The sequence below is a fragment of the Mauremys reevesii genome, linkage group 6 (assembly GCF_016161935.1).
Source record: "Mauremys reevesii isolate NIE-2019 linkage group 6, ASM1616193v1, whole genome shotgun sequence".
In the NCBI taxonomy this organism is placed as follows: Eukaryota; Metazoa; Chordata; order Testudines; family Geoemydidae; genus Mauremys; species Mauremys reevesii.
In genome coordinates, this window is record NC_052628.1 from 120,840,735 (window position 1) to 120,863,668 (window position 22,934).

At 43.1% G+C, this 22,934-nt stretch overlaps 1 protein-coding gene across 5 annotated transcripts in view; it reads right to left on the reverse strand.

Annotated features, from left to right (window-relative positions):
- PAX5 (paired box 5) overlaps positions 1 to 22,934 on the reverse strand; it is a 224,138-nt gene that overhangs the window by 120,689 nt on the left and 80,515 nt on the right. The window lies entirely within an intron of this gene.

Here is a 22,934-nt window from a genome sequence, read left to right on the forward strand (position 1 = left end):
TTCATGTTCATTTTGACAGTATCCCGTCTAAGGTGTTTATATGATCCCTCCCCTCCCCAATCACCACAGTATCTGAGCACCTGACAGTATATAGAAGACAAAACTTCTGAGGCAGGGCAGAGTCATTATCCCCGTTGGGCAGATGGGAACAGAGGCACAGAGAGGCCAAGTGACTTCCCCAAGGTCACACAGAAAGTCTCTGGCAGAGCAGGGCCTTGAATTCAGGTGTCATAAGATAGCTACCTAACCAATGTACCATCCTTCCTTGCTCAGCATTGGTGATCCTTTTCATTCTCTTCCCCACCATTCACGTGACTGAATTGTCACTCATCAGAATGTTGGATGGAATACTTGTGCACTAGGGGTTTGCATCATACCATCAGTTTCTGAGCAGAAGTCCCCACTGAAACCAATGAGGATTTCTGTCTAACTTAATCAATTGTGAGCTACGTCCCCATGGATTAGGATTACTAATTTAAGGCATCATATATTAAAAATTTGGCTCATGCGACTGGTTTTCAGTCACACCCTGCTAATAATGAACATTTGAATGAATGATGACAATGAACAAAATGCACTGAAGTCAATGAAGAAACTCCCATTTATGTGAATGAACTTCAGGCTATAGGGCTATAGGCAGAAACTATCTGTTGAGTCTTTTCAGTGAATGAACATATTTGTAAAAAGCCCAGAATGTTTGTGAACAGGAAAAAATGGTCGAACTTAATCCAACAACTGGTTCATTGTCAATAGTCTGTAGCCCTCCACTCAATGCAAAAACAAAGGGGGCACCCCAATGAAATTAAAAGGCTACAGATTTAAAACTGACAGAAGGAAATCTTTTTTTTTAACCCAACACGTAATTGTTCTGTGCCACAAGACATTATTGAGGCAAAGAGGACTCAAAAAAGGATTGGAAATATAACAATATTAAGATCCTCAGTTACGCTAGCTAGAGAAATGTATAATTGTCTATTGTGGTGGTTCTGCACCTTCTTCAGAAACATATGATATTGGCCACTATTGCAGAAAATTCAAGCAGCAGCATTGCTAGGTATCTCACTACTGATAATTTTGGCAGAAACATCCAGGTTCCTTGGGATTGTGGGTCGAGTTTTTATCAAGTACCATCAATCTTTTTCCCCATTGTGTCCCTAGTAATATAGGTGGCATCTGCAAAACCATAAAGATAATAGTTTGTATATTCATAACACTTCCTATCCAGGGTTCTCGATGTACTTTTTATGAATGTTATCTAATATGGCCTCCTAACACCCTTTCCAGTAATACTGTCTGGATTTCACAGACAAGGAAACTCAAGTTGAGAGAGGTTAAACGCCATAGTCCAAAACTCGTCATTGATTATGGGATACACTCCTTCCCAGCTATTTCCATGTGATCTATTAAAAAGGCAGCATGCAGCATCCCAGCTGGCTGCATTCTTCTTGCTCTAACTTTTTTCTTGCTGTTTTTCTAACAAAAATACAAAACACAACACCCATAAAGTTACATACGTCAATAAACATAGATCTTCTTTACAGTCGTTTAGGCATGCTCTGATCACCTACGGGAAGATTGCAAAGGAGATGCCCGAAATAAACCAGAGCTGGGAAGCAGTTAATGCAGGAAATGGAAGAAAACCACGTGTAAAGGATTTGTAATCCCACATTAAATAAAACAAGGGTTTTGTCTCTAAACTTAAAACCTTCATGTAAAAGTCACTTGGACAGAAAGGAAGACAAAAAGACCTCATTGTCCACTGCCTTCTACTTTGCATAGACCTGTGCAAAGGGAAGGTAAAATGCTACTACCCACCTTGAACAGAGATAAAGGCAAGGAGACAAGGTCAAGGCAAGGAGAATCAAGTCTTACACCCTACAAATGTGAAATCATCTGGTGATGAAGACTGTAGGCTGATCCTCCCGTAGCTTACAGATCTCAACACATGATAACATAGTACGTCTCATAGCTCTAACTCTTCTGACTGGCATGTGGCACTGCTTGATAGAAGGGTTTCCATCCCCATACTCCCATAGCTCATGGTCACAGTTCACCAACTGCTCCATCATTGTGTTGGAAGACCACAGCTAATCCAAAGCATTAATCTACAGACAATGTTTTCCAAAGATGTATGCTGCCATAAGCCAAACAAACAAACAAACAAAAAAAACCCATGTAGGGCTTCCCTCTGCTTCACGACTAAGTCATGTTCAAGTCATCATGAGATTAGATCCCAAAAGAAAGCAGTAGGGATTGCAGCATTTAGTGGTGTGTTACAAAGTTAAAGTTGAACCAGCTCAAATAAAGTAAGCAACTCTCCAAAATCTTTGCTTATTTTTAGAACGGAACTCAAAATATACCAGATGGAATTCTTAAATGTTGATATAAAAATTTATTTATTTAACATTGTTGGGTTCCAGCTGAGGCAAGAGGTGGTCAAAATTTTTCTAATTTCAATTTTGTGATCATTTGAATTTTCATTTTTTGATCACCCCTCCCTCTCACAAAACATTGTGGACACCATTTTTATTATTTTTTTCTCATTTTTTGACCAGCTCTATCTGTGACTAGCGCTATCAGAGGGACAATACAGCAAGAAATATTCCCTCACAGTATGTCTGTCCAGAAAAAGCCAGAAATGACAGGAGGCGGCTTGTTCTTGTGATCTGCTAACCAGACTCTACCATGCTACAGGTTAACTGTGCCCCAATGAAGGTAACAGCAAAGTGGTTTATGACAGTCACAGATCAGGTCATACTGCATGTCACAATTACTAAATATATGACAGAAACCTCTTTTAGCATGGGCAGATTTTGGAATTATGTAGGGCTTCTTTCCATATGATGGTCAACAATGACTAATAGACAATGGGCCAAATTAACTATTGAGCCAAATGCTGCTATCATTTTCCTAGTGTAAAATCTCCAAGATCTCCGGAGGCACAAGCACATGTGACATGCAGCTGTTGCAAATCTGGAGCATGGAATCACTGTAAGAAGCCCTATTTTCCAATGCCATTGAGATAAATTCGCATTTCTGCCACTTACCTCGGACTTTCACCTGAAGTGAGGAACTACCCTCCACTGCCCGGACTTTTTTCCCTCTCAGTCAGAAATTGCCAAAGCTACAGCTATTTATTTCATGTATAGTAGATAGTGATGGGCCCTAACCCATGATAAATATATACATGGGACCAGAACCTCAGCTTGGGTAAGTCAGAATGGGTCCTCTGTCTTCAAGGGAGCTACATGGATTCACCCCTGCTGAGGACCTGGGAGGTATTTTCAACTCCCATATCCCCTGCAATCGCCCATATATTGGCCAAACAACCAGCTAAATAATAATAATATAAGTACCTAGTGGAAGAGAAAGAAAAAGAGCCGCAGCTACTGGGTTTGTTCTCTCACTGCAGGACATTGAGAGGTACGTGTTTGGTGGCCGTGGCTCTGCCTCCCCTCCCTGACTCACCGCTCTGTTGGGCTGGGCCTAGGAATGACTCACAAGTCTCCCTAGCTGCAGTGCTCAATCAGAAGTGAAGGGGGCGGGTGCAACAACAGGGCCAACAAACAAGAGCCACGGTAGCCGGAACTCAGGGCCTGAAGCTCCCAAGCCAGGACAATGGGCCCTAGGAGCCAACCACAATCTGGGACAGTTGCGAGGGCTGTGATTGTTTCAAAAAACTCTTTTGAAAAAGTACTTGCAAATAAGAAAAAAAATTACTTGTGTTTTAAGTACCTTTAAAATGTATCTAAATACTAGTAGTAGGTGCGGAATATTTAAGGTACTTACGTACTAATACGTAGAGTACTTCAAAATACTAATATACTTAGATACATGGGAACACTGAATGGAATACAACAGTTCTGTATGATCCTACCAGGAGCCTTCTTCCAGACTGACAGATGCCATTAGGACACATGCGGTTAGTTGAAAACAGTATTGCCATCACTAAATGTACAAAATTCAGAAGTCAGGCCCCCAAAGTTCACGAGTGTGGCTTAAACATTGTGAGATTGAAAACAAACAAACAAATCTTGGGTTCTTTTCCATTTGCCCTCTGGTTTTGGAGCCTTTAGCATGCAATTGGGTCACATTTTCAAGCTTTTCTTCATAACCACAAGGGCTAGCAAGTTATTTTTTCTTTTAAAGAAAGCTGAGATTCTCAGCTAATCACATGATTCTGGAAACTAGGACTTTAAAAAAATATTGGGAGGTGGTCACATTGAAAAACATTTGCCAAACATCATTTGGTGCATTCTACCTTTCCCCATATCCTAATTTAATTGATGAATAATTTGTGTGTTATTTGACTAGCTCTGTTTGACTGGTCAAATAAATACATTATTTGAAGAATACTTTTTTCTGACATTCAGTAACAAGCAGCCAGTGACTCCCTACATTTTGAGCAGACTGATCAGCTTCCTCTGAAAAATAACAACAATGCCAGTCAGTTCAATTGTGTTAAGCCCTCTAATAATTCAAAAAAACAATCATATGTTACTTTTCTACCACACGCTCCACCTGAGATCTTCAAGTGCTTTACAGACATCACTGTTGTAAAGAAGGCAAGTCTTATTGTTCCCATTTTACAGATAAGACAACAAAGCAAGAGAACAGTTAAGCCCTCATTCCCCATTGACTTCCAAGATGAGTTGAGTACCTAATTCTCCTTTGTACCTTTGGAAATCTCCTTGGGAGATTCTCCCAGACTGCCCTAGGACAACAGTGGCAGAGCTCAGAACTCAAGTAAGGAGACAAAGTGAAAGTTCCCTGAGTTTTTAATCGGTGCTTTCATGTCATCATTTATTACATTTTAAGGGAGAAATGGAGATGCTACCAGCTATCTTTGCTCAGCTGCCCCTCTATACAGGGGACTTCACTTCATTTCAGACCCAATTATTCTTGCATTCCATACAAGTCTGTTATCCTACTATTCATTATTTACATGAGAAATAAGGAATCGTGTAGCTGAGGTTCTTCTTCCAAATGAGTTGGATCCACTTGGTTTTATTGTATTTTTATGTCCCTCACATCCTCACATAGCAGGGTGAGCAATACAATAATCAGTGAGGCAGGGACAGCGTTGACAAAACAGTGCTAGAGCAGACAGTGGTATCTGATAGCATGTGTTTCCTGATTAGAGTAAAGGGAGAAACTGGTTTTCCAATTCACACCATGTAATGATCCCTAGGAGAGTCTGACTTCTTTAAACGATAACCAATGTGTGCCTGATCCAAAGCCCATTGACTTCAAGTGGGCTTGGAATGAGACCCTGTGTGCTTACATATTGCAAACATTGTCTGATCACCACATCTAAAGACTCATGTGTTGGAACTGTCCATGGTCTGTTCAGAACTGGAAAGGCAGAAAGAGCCCCTAAATATCTGTATATTTCAGGGGACACACCCCACATCCAACCACCACGTCAGTATTTCCCATTCCAGTGCAACTGTACAATGGCTATGCCGCTGTCACTCAGGAAAGCAGGAAGGACACATCCAACAGCAGGAATTAGCTTTCAAATCATTTAACACATCGAGATGCCCACAGTTTACAGGCTATATTGGGATATATTTAAAATACTTCCCTCTGGTGTTTAAATTGCCTCATAAATATGGGAAATGCCTGCAAAATGAGCTTGCAAATAAGAAGTTGGTCCAATAAAAAGTATTGTCTCTTGAAAATAAGAGTAATTTAGGGTGGAAATTCTATTCTGCTCCATTCAAAGCAAAGGCAGGATAATTGCAAAGTTATGATATGAAGCAATATTGTAGGATTCACCCATTAGCTGAGCTAAGAGCAGTATTTCTTGCTGCTCCCGTTACCCAAGTGCACGGGAATGCAAGGGCTCTCTGTTTAAATTAGCAAACCCCACATTATCACTGCAGCCCATTGAACAAGTCAACAGGCAAGTTTATTTGCGTATTTATTTCTCTTTCATTCTCCTGTAGGTTTAACACAGACAGCTGGAAGTAGGTCAATATTACTATTACACAAACCTGTGGTGAGTGATGCTACCACGCAACATCGTGTTATCCTCATAGCAAGCCAACTTCAGACAATTCTGAGTGCATTTTCCCAGCACAAGCGGTGAGCATTGCATACATACTGTAAATTGCATGGGTGATCTCCCTGACTTATTTTCAAAGGAACAGAAACCGCTTGAGCAATTATATTGTACTCATCTTAGTCATATATTATGCTTTGACATATTGAAAATCTGATGAATGGTCAGTAAATCAGTGCGCTCCTTCAATTCCTGGACAGAGTCCATTGTTGGCTTGACTACTGCTTATTACTTGTTTTGGACTGATGGGCAGTTAATTGCAGCTCTACCAGGGATATGAAAGCTCCATCTAGACAATAAGCTATTTTTTATTTTAAAGCCCATTTAACGCACTGACGTGGTCTTTGTCCCCAAACCTAGAAATCCACCTTTCTCCAGTGAAATAGGTGACGAACAGAAAGCTTAATTAAATTACCAAAAGTCCCGTCACCAAACCCCAGGGAAATTCAGACGTCTCCTATGGAAATAGGAGCGGTGTCTTCCTAATGTAACTCTGGGCAATGTTATCACTGAGGCAGCTCCACTGGTGGAAACAATGGAAGTTCTAGCACAGGAAAGCACCTAGGTTTTTACCATCGTATTGTCTAACCCTGCTAGAAAACATGGTCCTAAAACTGCTGACGACCACAAACACCCTGCCTCCGTTAGATCTCCCATTACTGGGAATCTAAATTGGCAGTAGTTCAACACTAGGAATGTTAAGAAAGAGTTCAGGTGTAGCCACGGCCTGGGAATACAGCCTTGCTAGCTAAACTATTTAAACATGATTGTTGTTAGCAGCTCTCTACGTTGTTCAAGGAAAACAGGACTAGAACTGTATTTCTACTATATTTAAACAGTAGTAGTAGCTAGCAGTCTAGCTCCCAGAGTAGACAGGGCTGTAAGAAGAGCTCAATGCATCACAATCTCATTGTCCGCGAGAATTTTAGTCTTTAAAGTGTTTACAAGCCTACACTTGAACAGCAGAAGTTGTCCTTCTTTCCAGAAATATTCGACAATTGCTACCAGCGATCAGGGGCGGCTCTAGCTTTTTTGCCGCCCCAAGGACTGCAGGCAGGCTGTCCCACGGCTTCGGCGTACCCGCTGCTGAATCCGCGGGACTGGCGGACCTCCCGCAGGCAAGCTGCCAAAGGCTGTCTGACTGCCACCCTCGCAAGGATCGCAGGCTGCCACCCGCGGCTTGCCGCCCCAGGCACGTGCTTGGAGCGCTGGTGCCTGGAGCCACCGCTGCCAGCAATTTAGCTTTACTGGAGACAAGGTGCTGGCAGCTGCTGACATTTCAGCCACAGCGCTCTCCGAGTCATTTTAGACAACATGGCGGTTAGAACATGTGGTAGCCTGAGACCCTGTTTGCACTAGGGCCCTGACTGCTGCTGCCTCAAGTGGGACAGAACTAGTAATAGCAACCGTGGAAATGTTTTGCAAACAAACAAAAACCTTTTGTGCAGACACAGCCTGTGACATGGAGAAAGTAAGGACAAAGGAGAGAGAGCACCAAGCAGAAACTGTTTTCCCTGGGAATTTATATTTCCACAGACAGGGATACCGGAGAGCAGGAAGGAAGGAAGAAAGCGGTAAAAAAAATGAGAGTGCATTATACTTTCAAAGGAACCATCTCAGGGCTTCCTGTAGTGCTCATCACCAGTTCTTAGTATGTCAGAGTTTAAAAAATGCAAGTGCACGCTTCTGAAGTGCACCGTTAATGGGTTTGGAAGAAAACAAAAAACTCAGGACTAAAAAAAAAAAAGTCACCCTCTCAGGTCTCTGCCTGACATGCATCTACATGTCAGATTAACAACATAAAAGCACCACAAAAACTCCTGGCAAGTAAAACATAATAAAGAGAGAGGAAAACAGTTGATGGATAAATTAAGATCGCCTTTGTCACTGCAGCTGCTTCTATGAAGTAACTAGTACTGAAAGTGTTTTTAAAGTCTTGTTTATTCTAAAATAACTCTTGATCCCTTGACAGTTCGTTCATAAGCAATGGAAGGGACAGACAGCTAGTATACTACAATATACTAGATCAGATACTATGGCAATGACACAGTACAAGAACCTACAGCAGTAAGAATCTGTACCCCTAGTTATCATATTCAGCTGTTTGGCCAATACTCCTGCTGGCATCCACCACGGGTGTTTTGCTGTCTTTCTCTTGCATAGCAGCAGAACCAGAGTGGTGGGGCTTTTCTCGCCATTCAGTTTTGTTCCTCAAAGAAGAAGAATTTGCACAACCCCATCTATTCGGAATAGTGAAAGTGGCAATAACCAACTTTCTCTTCTATTCCTTTCTGTGTGATACCTTAGAGGGTGAAGCAAGGAGATGCACTGTGGCCCATCATAGTCTGCCTGAGATAAAGAAACAAAGAAAAATTGGAGATGATGAGGGTGTTTCAAAAGCTGTAGCTGGATATTTTACTTACTGCAGCTGAGACCCTAGGTAACTTAGGTTGTGTGATAGTGGAATTAAATCCAAACCCTATGTACCTAGAAAGAACTAGCTCTGTGAGGATATTACAATGTGTTATAGGGATATTTAGAATTCTTATGGTCTGGGACACTGGTAAAGATTCTATACACCTACACAACTACAAATCCTAGAAACAAATTATCATCTCAGTTACATCATTGCAAACCTTTAATAACTCCACTGGAATCAATGGGTAACTGAGATTCGAATCTGAAATAGGTATATATTTCTTTTTATATCAAGTTTAAAAGCGACACACTTTTGCTTTCAGTGCAGTTTGTGAAATGAATAAAATGAGCAATGGGCACAATCTTTATGGGAAATAATAGGTAAAAGCACGTAGGTGTATGTATGCAGCATATGTAGACTTGGCAGAATTAGATTTATGTATTTATAATTTCAACAGGTAATATCAATGCTTATTTTTAAGCATATATTTCAATTTTTAATCGTCTGACATTTTCACAGTTGCAGAAGATCATGGGAGGGTCCAAACAATAATTATTTAATGACAGTAGATGCCGAGATTCCAAAAGTTAAAGCTTTATAGCCATTAAAACACAAGTTGTCAAAGCATACAAAGCAAATATCCTTTCATCAAACAAGTTCTCAGGCAGCATTTTTCTTACTTTGCCTATCAGTAAATTCAGATTGTCAATGGAACTTTTTTTGGGGGGGCGGGTTGTGGTGTACACGGTGAAATTGATATTTACCGACATTTACCAATAAAAATCTATCCCTTCCAAGCCTAACTATCATCTTATTTGATTGTGTTTCTGTTAGGCAGCTAGTGGTATGGTCCTGGGCAGAACTTAAATATTGCTCTAGTGGTGCCTAAAGAGAATTTGCAAAGTTACGACAAAAAACATCAGTCCCTTCTTCTTCATGCTAAGGTGACTGAGCCTTTGCTTAAGGGGTAATGCATTGCTGCATTCCTATGGCAGGAGTCTTCCTGGGTTCCTCCTTGCTGCACAGGGGAAGTAAGTAATAAGTGAGGGCAGCCTACAGGTAGAGGTACTGTCCCCTCAGTCCAGCTCAGCTTTGCTGTCTGTGTTTAGGGGGTCGAGCCAAAGCTCCCAGGCTCTCTCTGCTCATGAGAGGGGAGAAGGTGCAGCCTGCTCTCCCCGCCATGCCCAGACTCATGATCTGAAGAAACTGAGCAGGGGTTGGGCTCTGGGACACTCACAAAACTGGGGACCTACAACAGAATCTCACCCCAAAGCTCTTGCAGCAGAGAGGGATATTACAGCCTCACCTGTCGTTTTTCCCACGTGTGTTGCAATTAGAGCTTGGGGAAATCTTTTTGGTGAATAAATTGTGAGCCAAAAAATGCAGTTTAGGGTCAACTGAAACTGTGGATTTGGGTCAAATTCAGAGAATGGTTTCCTCCTCTGCGTTTTTTTTTTGTTGGCGGTGGGGTTTTTTCAGCTGAATTCCAAAAAAGTAGAAGTGTTTTATTTTGTCATGTTTGAAACTAAGTGTTTCTACTTTTCATTTTTTTATTTAAATCTACAAAAGGGAGAGGGTAAAAACACAACCTGAGAACAAAACAGAACATTCTGTTTTGGGTCGAACATAATGCTTCATTTGACCCAAAATGATGAGGGCTTTTGGCTTTTCATTTTGGCAAGAAAAAAAAAACCACACAATTTGATTTTGCATAATCCCAGAACTAATTTTTTTTTCAGATTTTTTGGTTTAGATGCCAAATTTTTGTTTGCCCAGCTCCAGTTACAACAAGGTTATTTTAATATCCCTTACGTTAAATTTTTAATACATTTCCGCTTTTTCTGGAAGATCAGAAATACCATTAGCTGCTTCTGATAACAAAGGGCATCCTTTTGCACAGGTAGTGGCAGTCCTTCAGAAAAAAAAAAAGTTGCTTCTGAAGCCTGTTAGCAAGCTGTAAGGTTTCTGCAGCTGTAGTTTCCAAGAATTTCTCAGCAACCACAGTCAATTGTCATGCAATACAATGAGCGGCATCAGTCACACTGTTACCTTGTGTCACATAACATAGCACAATGTGACTGATCACCATCCAACATGACATGTCACAACAAGGTGCAACGCATGGGAAATAATATACTTTTTTTCCTGAAAAGTGTACACACAAAAGTCCACTGGTCAGAAAGGAGGGCAGGGGAGGTTGTTCATTTTTTGTTTTTTAAAAAAAGGTTCCTATATACAAAACTTGTGCAGTTCCTCTTTAATAGGCAGAATTAAACGCTAAAAATAACAATTGTTTTTGTTACAGCAGCTGGTATCTCCTTTCATTTCTCTCTACAAAGATGCACATCTTTAGGGTGCAAAATGAAGAAAGCTACCAACGTTCCCTTCACCCACTGAGTGAAAAGGTGGGTCTTGTGGTTCAGGTACAAAACTGGGAGTCAGGAGATCTGGATTGAGTTCCCAGCTCTGGCACAGACTCCCAGTGTGACCTTTGACGAGTAAAAAAATTTCTGTGCTTCAACCCCATATGTAAAAACAGGCTAATAATACTTCCTTTCTAACACCTGCTATCTGTCTTCTCTACAGAGATTGTAAGGTTGTCAGGGCAGGGACTCTTTCATACAATGTGTGTGCTTAGCGCCCCTAGGACAATGGGCTTTGATGTCGGTTGAGCCCTCTAGACTCCATAAAAACAAATAATAATAGTGCAAGGGAACAGGGATGGTTGACTACGGAGCCAAGTCCAAGGTGCTGGGTGCACTCAACTCCCTGTGAAGTCCAGGAAAATTCTGAGCATTCAGCTCCAGGTAGGTTCAGAACGAGAGCTGATCACAAACTGGAATTTCCATTCCGCCAGAAATTTTGATAATTTGACATTTGTTTTCATTCCAGTTCAGAAATTATCAGCAATGATCAGAACTGTTGGAATTATTGACCCAAAATGACAAAGTTGAGCCCATTCGTTTAGACATTTTCCCACTGAAAATTTAATTGAACTTGACACATTCCCTAAAATATTTCACTTTCTACAAAAATGCATTTTCTGAGGGGAAAAACTGCCCCAACGGAAAAAACTGACCACCTCTATTTGAAACCGAAGAGACCTGTTACAATGCACCTTGTATAGATAATATCCACCACATATTTCCAGAGCAACTATGAAAAAAAAAACATTTTTGCCGACAGCAGAAGTCATTTTGATTACTTGAGACAACAGTGATAGGAAGTATTGACTCACATTGACCTACAAGGAACACTGGAAGTGTGAGCACAGGAGTGGCAATCAAGATAGACACTAGATATTTAGCTGAATTCATCCCCAAAAAAGAGGATGGCCAGGAATATTTCATCCGTGGGGGAGGAGAGGGAGGAAATCCACAGACAAAGCATACTCAGGTTTCACTAACCTGGCCTGAGGATGACACATAACTGAGATAACACTTATGAGATCACAAGAAACATCCATCTTAAAGAAACAAAGAAGTTCAAAAGGAGTAATTATAATTGATCAAAATGTCTGCTACAATCACTTTCCCTGCTCCCTCATTATAGGGCGACCACACCCTTCTCCTCACTCTCAGTAGTCAAACTCTGGTGGTTCCATCTCATTTGAGCTTCTAGCAGGAGAGATTTGTTTAGCTGCTTTTTAGAGTAGACTCTTTGGCTTCACCCCAGCCATAAAAACACATTTACATGCATTATTTTTGGGCAGGGGAGGGGCAGTGAGGAGAAAAGCTAAAAAACCCTCTTAAAATGGAGGGTTCAGTGTCTCCATCCTTGGAGGTCTTTATCCAAAGAGCAGTTTTTGAACAGCCAAGTTTTGCCAATGGCAGAAAGAGATAATAATGCAAGTACGGTCTAGCTTCCTAAGGAACTACTTCCTCCTCCCCTGGTGAAACGCACTTGGAATCGAGCTCTGATCCACCGCACCCTACTTTTCCCCACTTCAACTCTTACTGAATTCTCAAAGCCACCATCTAGCCAGGCAAAGACCATTGGACAGGAATTCCTTCAGCGTCAATCAAAACTGCTCGTTAACTAGCCTGATGGATCCTTTTGAACACTACAAAACACATGTTTCTCTGTGCCCAGAACTGTCCACCACTACTTTTCCCTGGATGCCTAAGTAGCTAGATATTATGGACAGTATTCACGCCTACCATAGAGCTCCTGTACTGCAGTTCAGAGTTGTACCATTGGGCTATCTTCCAGGCCATCCACCTGAATAGAACCGAAAGGTCAAGCCAGGCCTCGCCTTGTTAGTTGGCCACCTTTCGTTTTGCTGTGGAACAGCACAGTCGCATATACAAGAGATTTAAATGGATGACTCCAATCCTTCTGAAGAGAGGGAGGGCCTGCCCCGTGTCTTATCCATGGTAAGCAAATGAAAAAGGAAGTATATTTTACTCTCATTTATAAAGCTGGAGAGGCAAATTGAATTCCACTCCAGACAAAGAACCCAGCAGGGGCTGTCTCTGGTACATACACACACTCAGACAGACTGCGGGATTAGCTCCCTGTAAGTAGCGACGGGCCAGCAAAGCCACAGTAACAAAGGCAAAGGCAGAAGGACAAGCTGTGAATTGCAATGCTATAATTACCTTTGCAAAATATTGCAAGTCTGGGGATAAATTAGTTACTGGAAGGGGATGCATTCCTTTAAAAAAAAAAAAGGCAGGGGTCAGATCCTTTGCACAGTTTAGCCTCCTGCGACCTTTGACCTTCGTGGGAGGTCACAGGCATGTCACTGTTCCCAGCTGCTGTCTTCTGCCTCTGTCCACTGCAGGCCCTTAGCCCTTTTCCATTGTGTAGTGGTATTGATCTGTTGGCAGCAATGGGCTGGATAATTAGCCAGGAATTAGGGTTTCTATTACAGCCAGGAGGCTGCCCCAGCTGATTTATCACCTGAATAATTTACTGTGATTGAAAGGAAATTAAAATGAACTCCATTTGACAACTGTGCGCTTTTATGGGCTTTAGTGAAGACTCAAAAGCCAAATTAATAGCCTGGTGTTGTTTAATAGTCTACTGAGAGTAAATAGGGGAAGGTTTTTCTTTCCTGATGTACTTCCTTGTGCCAGATTTAGGAGTTGCTTTTCCCCACCCCCCAATAAAACTACAGACAGAATCAAAGGTAGTTTTACTTGAGAGAGAAACTGCTTTGGAAATCTGTTTTCCTCCAAGGTTATTTCTACCCCTCCTGTTCCACTGCCATTTTTCAGGGATAAGAACAATTGCAACTCAAACGACAAACGGTGAAATGAGACAGTATTTATTCTCCATGAGAAGATGTGTTAAATCCTGCTGATTACTGTATACTGGATGGCCATCCATTACACTTTCCTTCCAAGTGTATGAAGATACACTTCTCCAGGATGCTCTGCTTGGCTGTAAAAGCTGTCCAGGGTAACGGTCGTATTATGGAGAAGTACAAAGCAAATATTAGCCCTCAGATAGCCCAATCCAATGCCCACTACAACCAAATGGGCATCTTTCATTGGTTCCAACTGGCATTGGATCAAGGCCATAAAGAGCAGTTGTTTCAAACAAGGTTTAGTATATTTTATCATGATGAACTTCTTTTGGTTTCCAGGAAGAGAAAACAATTATTCTCAGTAGCACCGGTAGGAGTAGGGTCTCCGACTCTCTGAGGTGATTGCATTCTGATAGCGGCATCCTGTCGGAGAAAGTTTTATCCCAACACCTTGTATAGCCCAAATTTGGTTTTCAGTTACTCTCCCAATGGCAGGGCTTTTTGGGTGGCCCATTGGGCATTAGAAGCCTGTACAAAGCTGCTGAAGTATTGTGGTAAGTGTGGCTTGATAACTCCAAAAGGGATACAAAAAAGTTGGGAGTGGATCTCTATCGAAAGAGAACTAGGATAGTAGGCACAGGGGGTCCTGCAGGGAAGTCTTGGGAGACAGAAGTTTAGCTTTTGTTTAACTCATTGCCTTTGCGCAATCAGGTTGGGACTCAGCCAGTTAACACTTGTATAAATCCCCCCCCCGGCCCCGAGGTCAGTGGGGTTTGCAATGGAATAACAGAGCACAACTTGGCCCATAGACTTTACAAGTGGTGAAGGAGTGAAAGATTGTGCCCAGAAGGTGTAACTGTAGCCAGAGATGATTTTACCACTGTCCAGTCTTACACCACAGATGGTTTTAGTAAGATTTCAACAAATATCAGCTTTATATTTTTTGTTTCATGATCCAACATGGTTAATTTAACTAGGAATAAACTTTGGAGATTCAAGGAATTTTCATACTTTAATCATTTTTCCCCTTTAATACTCTAATAAGATTGGCTGAAGTTGTCATTCATCAAAAAAGTTAGTTCCTAACAGGAAACCAGGATGCGTTATTCATAGTCCAGTGGCTTTGCACAAGTAGTGATCATCCCATCAGCACCTCACCTTGTACTCATCTAATGATTGCACTTTGCAAGTCGGTGAATCAGTTTAACAAAAAAAAATGTCATTCATTATGTCGTTGTCTTGTGTGTTTTTATAGCTGTACAAATTCAAATTGTACAAGGAGGATTTTACCATTCATTCCGCCCTCTTTCACTCGTTTCATTCCTACAGAGACTGCTGAGTCCTTTCTGCAGTACAGATCCTTTAAGTGGAAAACACAAACTCTCAATTTGACACATGGTTCTTTTAAGATTATTATTCATAAAAGTAAAAATTGAAAATTTTCAAAGGGAATTAAGTCCTCTCTAAGCACAGGTACCAAGAGACACGTATTTGCTCCAGCTACCTTGTCCTGATTCTTTCTGACGCAAAGGAGATTTAAGGAGCAGTATTTCATTTTGAACAGAATTTCATTTTTTTCCTTCCACCTGATGGATTTGTCATCCAAATTTTTTAAACAAACTCCTGAATGCTTATTCCAATCCAAAATATTAAAATTTTATCCCAAACTGAATTTGATGTCCAGTCCGAGGCTAGGGACTGGGGGGCGTGGGGTCAACCTAAGATCACATAGTTGAAGTTGCATATCTTAGGTCAATTGACCTGGCCGTGAGGACGGCAGCGAGTCAACTGCTGCCACTCCCCCGTCGACTCCGCTTCCGCCTCTCACCATGGTGGAGTTCTGGAGTTTACAGCAGAGCGATCGGGGATCTATCTTCTCGCGTCTACACTAGACATGATAAATCGATCCCCGATAGATCAATCGCTATCTGTCGATCCGGAGGGTAGTGTAGACGTACCCAGAAGGTAATAGGAAAATTGCTGCACAGTGCTGGGAATTGCCTGCTATTAATAACAAGTGGTTTTCTTTTAAGTCTTTGATTTACATAGTGTTGTAGTTAGTCACATCAAGTTATGCCTCATTATGGCTCTGATCTAAGCCCTGTTGAAATCAATGGAAATATTCCTGTTGGCTTCAACGAGGATTGGACCCATGTGCAATGCTTGGAGTGTAACAGAAAATCCATTTAAGATGGAGACAGAAATCCAGTTTAGATTTTTTTTTTGTAGGAAATTCATGACCCAAATCCTCTAAATAGTTGTCTGATTCTGGTGCATATATTGGGCCAGATTTTCAGCTAGTATAAATTGGAGTAGCTCCACTGATTGCAAAGCAGCAACACTGATTTATACCAGCTGAGGATCTGAGCTGTTGCTGTTAAACAATGACTGTTGTAGATAAATAGAAGATTAGAAAATAGTATAGATCAGAGATTAGACCTGAACAAAACCATAGTTTTAGTGTACAGAACTTCACTGCATATACATTTAGGTATGTTTTTGCATCACGGGTTTTTCCATTTCAGGTTCAAAAGAACATGAAAATCTCAAAGTGAAACTCAGACGAAATGTTTTGAAGCTACCAAGTTTCATGTTGTTTGTATCCAAAATTATAAATGCAGCTCTCACTGCCTACCCCAATGATCCCCTCATTCCACAGGCCATGGGAATGCCCCTTACCATTTGTCCTTGGGATGGGAGAAGGGAATGCGGAATGTATCTCCTCAAATCTCCAGTGCCTCATTGCTGGTCAAAGTTTACTGAATGTTGATTTTTCAGCAACATTTTTCATCTGTTTCAAACATGGACCACAGAAATGGGATGGATTTTTCACATTTGGGTGAAAAATGTGTCCCATTTTAACCACTGATAGAAATGGTTGGAATGTTTTCCAGTGATAAATTTCATCAAAGTATTGAATTTCAATGGGAGGGTGCGGGGAGAAACCAGGATGAATTTTTCGTGAACATTTTCTTGAAAGTTTGCCTCGTTTTTCAGCCAACTCTTAGGCAAAATTTTCAGAAGTGCCAGAGTGACTTAGGAGTGTATGTCCCATTTTAAAAAGTGACTTAGACATTTAGGAGCCTGTTGAGGGGGAGAAGGGCAAATTCATTGGGGTGGTCTCTCCCTATAGTACAGGGAGTGTGCGGAAATCTCTCCCCACTGAGCTGAGGAACCCTGCCTCAGCATCAACCAATCTAACAGTTAGACCCTTCACAGTTAGACCTGGGTACCGCTGACCCAAATTGAGCACCCAGGGTAGCCCAGCTTGGGTGTGAGCAGCTACACTGCAAAGCCAGTCAAGAGTCACTGGTTCCCCACACGTGCTACGCTCTCCTGTGTGCGTTGCTGGGACTTCTGGGGCCATATCCTATGGCTCTTGGTGCTGCCATCAGCTGAGCCACTTTAGGATTCTCTCCCAGTGAGTCGTGGGAAAGCTTGTCTGTCTTTCTGGGCTCAAGGGCAGAACTGTGGGGAGGCAATGGAGGACTATCAGCACAGAGTGGAACTAGCCTGTGTCCTCTGTGGAAAGTGGGCAGAGCCAGCTGAGTAGAAGCAGCACCAAGGCTTTATCCCCTAACCCCAGATTAAAGCACCAGCCCATGCCCAGCTGAGACGGTTTTGTGAGTGGACGGGGCTAGGTTGAGGCAACACCTAAGCAAGAGCCGAGTTCATTCTGCAGTGAAGACACACCCTAAGGCATTGTCTAGACTGGAGACCAGCACTGATAACAGCTGTCTGTGGCCTGCTGTCAGTGTAGCTGCACTGTTGCAACACTTTGTGTGGACAGGCAAAGCCAGTATTTTCACTGGTGGAGTTTACATCTGCTTGAACCCCTGGCATAAGCTCCTCCAGTAGCTTTGCTTGTTGACAGCAGGGATTGCTCCATGCAATTACACTGATGGTGGTAATCAGGGCCAACCACCATCCTATGTGAGGCTTAATCCAATCTATGTAAATTTGTGCTCATTAAACATCTCCTGGTCTTTTGCCTGAAGCTGCTGGCACGTACGGGTAGAAACAATTCAGCTGCTGGTGGCACTAGGAACAGTAACAGGATGTGGAGTCTGACTAAAGCAGCAGAGTTATATCCCCGGCCCCCAGAAGATAGATACTCTTGGGTGACCCATTGGCACGTCCCACGAAGCTCCATCAAAGGGTAGCTAACAGCAAGATCTGGCTCCCACACCAAGATGACACAAAAAAGAAAAGAAGGTTCTGATCCCAGCCTGAGGAAAGATGGTTTGAATGTCTTTCTTTGCAGATGGACCAGAAATATTTGAAGCTCCAGCTGGGTTGCTCTGCTGTGATTGATCAGAAAGATCAGATGGTGTCAGTTTGTTTCTTGATTAGAAAAATGCAATAGGGCTTCTGGTGCAAATATTTGTGAGAAAGAATTTAAAATTCAGTTTCCAGGAATACATGAAATCTATGTTATGGCAAAAGTTTCTGCCAGTACAAACTCACCACGGGATGCTTGCAGAAAGTGAATACATAAGGGCACAAAATGAATTACTATTTACAGGAGGGGTTCTTCAGCATTTTTCCCCACCCAGAATGCATATGTGCAAGAGGATCAAATTAAGGTTTCATGGGCGACCTTAATGCTGGCATTTCTTCACTTCGGAGTGCTTGACTTTACAACCTTGACATTACAATATGTACATACGCATCTATGCATCCAAAACTGTACATTAAAAGAACATGTAGGTTGCAAAGCCAAGCACTCAAAAGTTAGGAAATGGCAGAAATCAGGTTGTCTATTGCAATCTTACTTTGGCCCCCTTGTGTGTCTGTGTTATGATGCAGCCTTTAATGATATGATCACACACTATTTGACACAGGAGCCTGTCTCATTCAGTGCACCGACTGGATGATGCTCACTAAATGAGCAGCTATTCAACATTTTGTTTTCTCCTCATTGTTCAGTGTGTGACCCCAGGCCTTCTTTACGGCACACTAGTCAAACCCTGCTCTGAAGATAGAATTAGTAATTTCCTCATGAGCTTTTCTTTGGTGCTTATCGCTAGATTAACCCCCCCAAAATGTGAGCGAATGCATTTTCACAGCACCCCAGCCCAACGTCTCTCAGATGTGCCAAACACTCCGTATAAACCACAATCAATCAGTTTACTCACTTCTGCATTGCAGTCACCCCTAGGCTACCACAAAGCAACTGTTTTGCAGATCAGAGGAAAAAAACTACACAACAGTTTAGGGCAGGAAGCAAAAACGAATACCACAGACAGGGCAGCTCTATGTATTTTGCCGCCCCAAGCACGGAAGTCAGGCAGCTTTCGGCGGCGTGCCTGCGGGAGGTCCACTGGTCATGCGGATTCGGCAGCGTGCCTGAGGGAGGTCTGCCAGTCCCGCGCCTTCAGCGGCCCCACCACCGAAACCGCGGGACCGGCGGCCCTCCTGCAGGCAAGCCGCCGAAGGCAACCTGACTGCCACCCTCACGGCGACCGGCAGGCCGCCCCTCGTGGCTTGCCGCCCCAGGCACGCGCTTGGTGCGCTGGTGCCTGGAGCCGCCCCTGACCACAGAGAAATGAAACTTCAGGTAAAGCACAGTTACCAAAGCTGGAATTGATGCTGTCACACCTACTTGCATGAAAAGTGTCGTGAGGCCTTAAACCATCTGTCATCAGGCACAGCACTTCCAGAGCCAGGCTGTGGCACTGTTTTAGCACTGGCTCAGAAGCTGCACCGGTGCCTCTTGTAGCCTGGAATTCCTTTAGAAGTCCCCCACTCCAGTCCTGGCCCAGCTGAAGCTTACTTAGCTTATGGGGTCTGACAACTGCACGCTGTGAGCTGGCCTGAGCTATGCCCATGCTAGAATAAAACAAACTGTGAAGAATTAAATAGAGTGGGAACTGACGGCTGAGCATGTCCATGCAGCATCAGCGGGACTGCTTCTTTGGGTAAGTGTTCACCAAGGTAAGTAAGCGCCCTAATTCAGGACATAACACTGACACATACACAGAGCCATGTCCCAGCAAGAGCCCGCGGGAGGATTTCAACCAATTCAGCCTGAATTCCTTCAGAGTGGGAGCACATAGGAGCAGGGGCACTGCCAGCCATGAAGCGAGCGCAACCTGCTCCCTGCACCACACCTAGACCTAGTCCATGGTAAGCTGCCTCCAAACACAATTCTCTTCTCCACCCTGCACTGAAGATCTTCAGTCTCATCTACACATGGAGCTCCCGCGGCCATCCATTCGTGCTCCACAAGCGCAGAGGGAGCGTCAGACAGGAGAGTTTTGCCATTAGTTTGCAGATCCTCAGTTTAGAGCTGACACCAAACTAACATGCTGTGATCCAAACACCACAAACTATGAAGGGGCTCAAAATCCAAACGAGGATCCACCTCTAAACGTCACCGATGACCTTTCTCTTTATGACGGGCTGAGCCAAAACCCAAGCGCCAACGCCCCGAACATCTCAAAACCTAGCTGTGCATTTTGCAGCCTGACCACATCTCCACTTGTTTGAAAATCCCCACCAGGGGCTCCCAAGGCAGAACTGTGGGAGGCTCCGTATTCGCATGGATAGAGAATTGTAATTCACCTGCGCAAATAGCGGACCAAATCCTGGAGCTCCCACTCAAGCAAACCACTTCCTGAAATCAAGAAAGGCTGGGCCTGAGTCAAATTACTAAAACTGGGAGCACAGCAGATATTTATGGATATTTACTTTAGTTAGGGAGCAGGCAGCTGATCGTCACAATGGGCCAGAATGCCACACCTCTGGGGCGAATGACTCGCGTTATCATATTTCTGTGTCTCCTCAGCAACAGCCAATCATTCCTACCCCCATTGCTAGCTTACCACTTGGCCCATAGCCCCTTGAACTCAAGTTCAACGGCCTTTGGATCAGGCTCTGAAGGCTGCTGTGACTATATATTGCTGGGAGATTCTGGTTTTCCCCTTCTAGCAATTAACATCTTCAAGATTTTGTTTATAATTGATTTCTTTGGGTCTGAGACTGGAGCCAGAGACGCTCCCCATTTCAGGGGGCTTCATGTCTGCAGGGCTAGGCTGGCCTCTCTTAGGAGGACTGAGGTGGGCTCCATTTGCTATTGCAGGGGGGGCTGGGAGCTACTGCACAGAGCGTCAGTGTTCATTAGGATTGCTGGTCTTCCACCAGCCCGCCGTACAAACTGAAAACCTGGGTCCAGGCTTCCCCAGGCAGGCGAATGCACTCAGACCTCTGTACAGCAAGCAGGCTGCAAACTCCATTTTTGATTAAATATATCAAATCCTATGAAGACCAGTTCTGCACAGTGCTGAACACCCTCAGCTCCAGTAACTTCAACAGGAGCTACAGACACTCAGAGGTGCTCAGCACCTCACAGCATCAAGCCCTTAGGCCCAGATCCTCCAAGGTATGGAAACACCTAACTGATAGATTTCAGTGGGAGTTAGGTGCCTACGTACCTTGGAGGATCCGGGTCTTAGTTATTAAATTAGTAGGCCCATTCCTCCCAATTAACTCATGACTAACTAGCAGGACCAGCCACCCAAGAATACAGATAAAAAGGACCCGATGCAATCAGTCTTCACCACAGCACACCTGGGCTGATCCCTTTGTTCTGCTTAGAGCAACAGGTCCACCGCAGGGGTTCGGTAACCTGCAACACTTCACCCGCCTAGATTTGTTGCTGTGCTGTGTACTCTGACTTCGAGCTCCAATTCTGAGTGACGCGGGATCCTTCAGAATCTGAAAGATTCAACAAGGTGGCAAAGCACAGCACAGCATTTTCTTTTCAATCATTTTTGACCCGTGAAAGTAAGGAAACTGAAAGAGAACTAGCAGCTAAAGACTTTCATGTAGCCAGTATGGAAAGAGTCAACAATGTGGACAAGTGCTGTGCTAGCATCTCCACATTACCACCACGGACGTTAGCGATGGAATAATCACCATCTAGTGGCACGCAAAGGCATTTCACTCCTTGAGTCTCTCAGTGCTTGCTTTCCTCTCACCCACAGCAACAGCCTTGTTTGCTTTTTCTAACTAGGAACAAAACAAGCCCATTGTGATCTGATCCCCCTGCCCCGCACCCCATCACTGCTGGATATGAACTGTGACCTAGTGGAAAGGGGCTTTGCACGTTCAGGTTCAGATTTGCAACATGCATAAGTAGAACGCACTGCAACGAACACAAAACCAAGGAGAAGCTCCTCCAATATTTCGAGGTCACACTGGTGATCGAAGGCTCATGGGATTTCCACCATAATGCATAATTTTCAGCACTGCATAGGACTCTCTCTCAAAAAAAACTTATAGCAACATATTTCTCCATTCCTTGAGCTACTACCAGAACCTGGATTTATCCAGGATGTTCCCACTTTCTAGATATCCCTTCATTGCTATCATATGGATGTGTGCAAGCAAGGGAGATCAGTCCTTCCCATCTTTACATCCTGGAACCCTGGTTCAACAGTGGAAATGCAGGATATTACCAATGATTAAATGGATGTATTGCTAAATACAGAACCAGTGGCAAGTGAACCCTATACTTGAACTGACAGCAATAGTTTAATGTCTACATCACACAGAGGATAGCAAAGACACGTACTGCACCTGTGACTAAATAGAAGGCAGTGGCCTAACAGCAGTGAGAACCTTATATTTAGCAAACAAACAGAATAAGTCAACACCTGTAAGGGCTTTATTCCCATATGTGAAAAACAGGAGTGGAAATATAAGATCTTCCTAAAAACAGGGCCAGATTTTTCAGAACTACACAACTGATCTGCACATGCAACCATCCAAATTGTATACACAAATCAGGTATTTGCCTGAGCAAATGGCCAGTTAGATGACAGACTTAGGGTGACCAGACATCAAGTGTGAAAAATCGGGACGGGGTGGGGGAGTAATAGGCGCCTATATAAGAAAAGGGCCCAAATTTCAGGACTGTCCCTATAAAATAGGGACATCTGGTCACTCTAGACAGACTGGTCATTTACATGTGCAAAAAAATCCCACTTTATATGCACAGTCACAGCAATTATGCACCCAAATTAGCTGCACAATTCTGAAAACCTTGGCCTTCTTTGCAAATCCTGCTATAAAGCTACCATCAGATGCAACTTCACACCCCAAACACTTTGTATCCTTTAAGCAGCATCTTTTAATTTTTTAAAAACTCAGACTCCTTTATGACTGCTGTGCACTTACTGATACAGAAT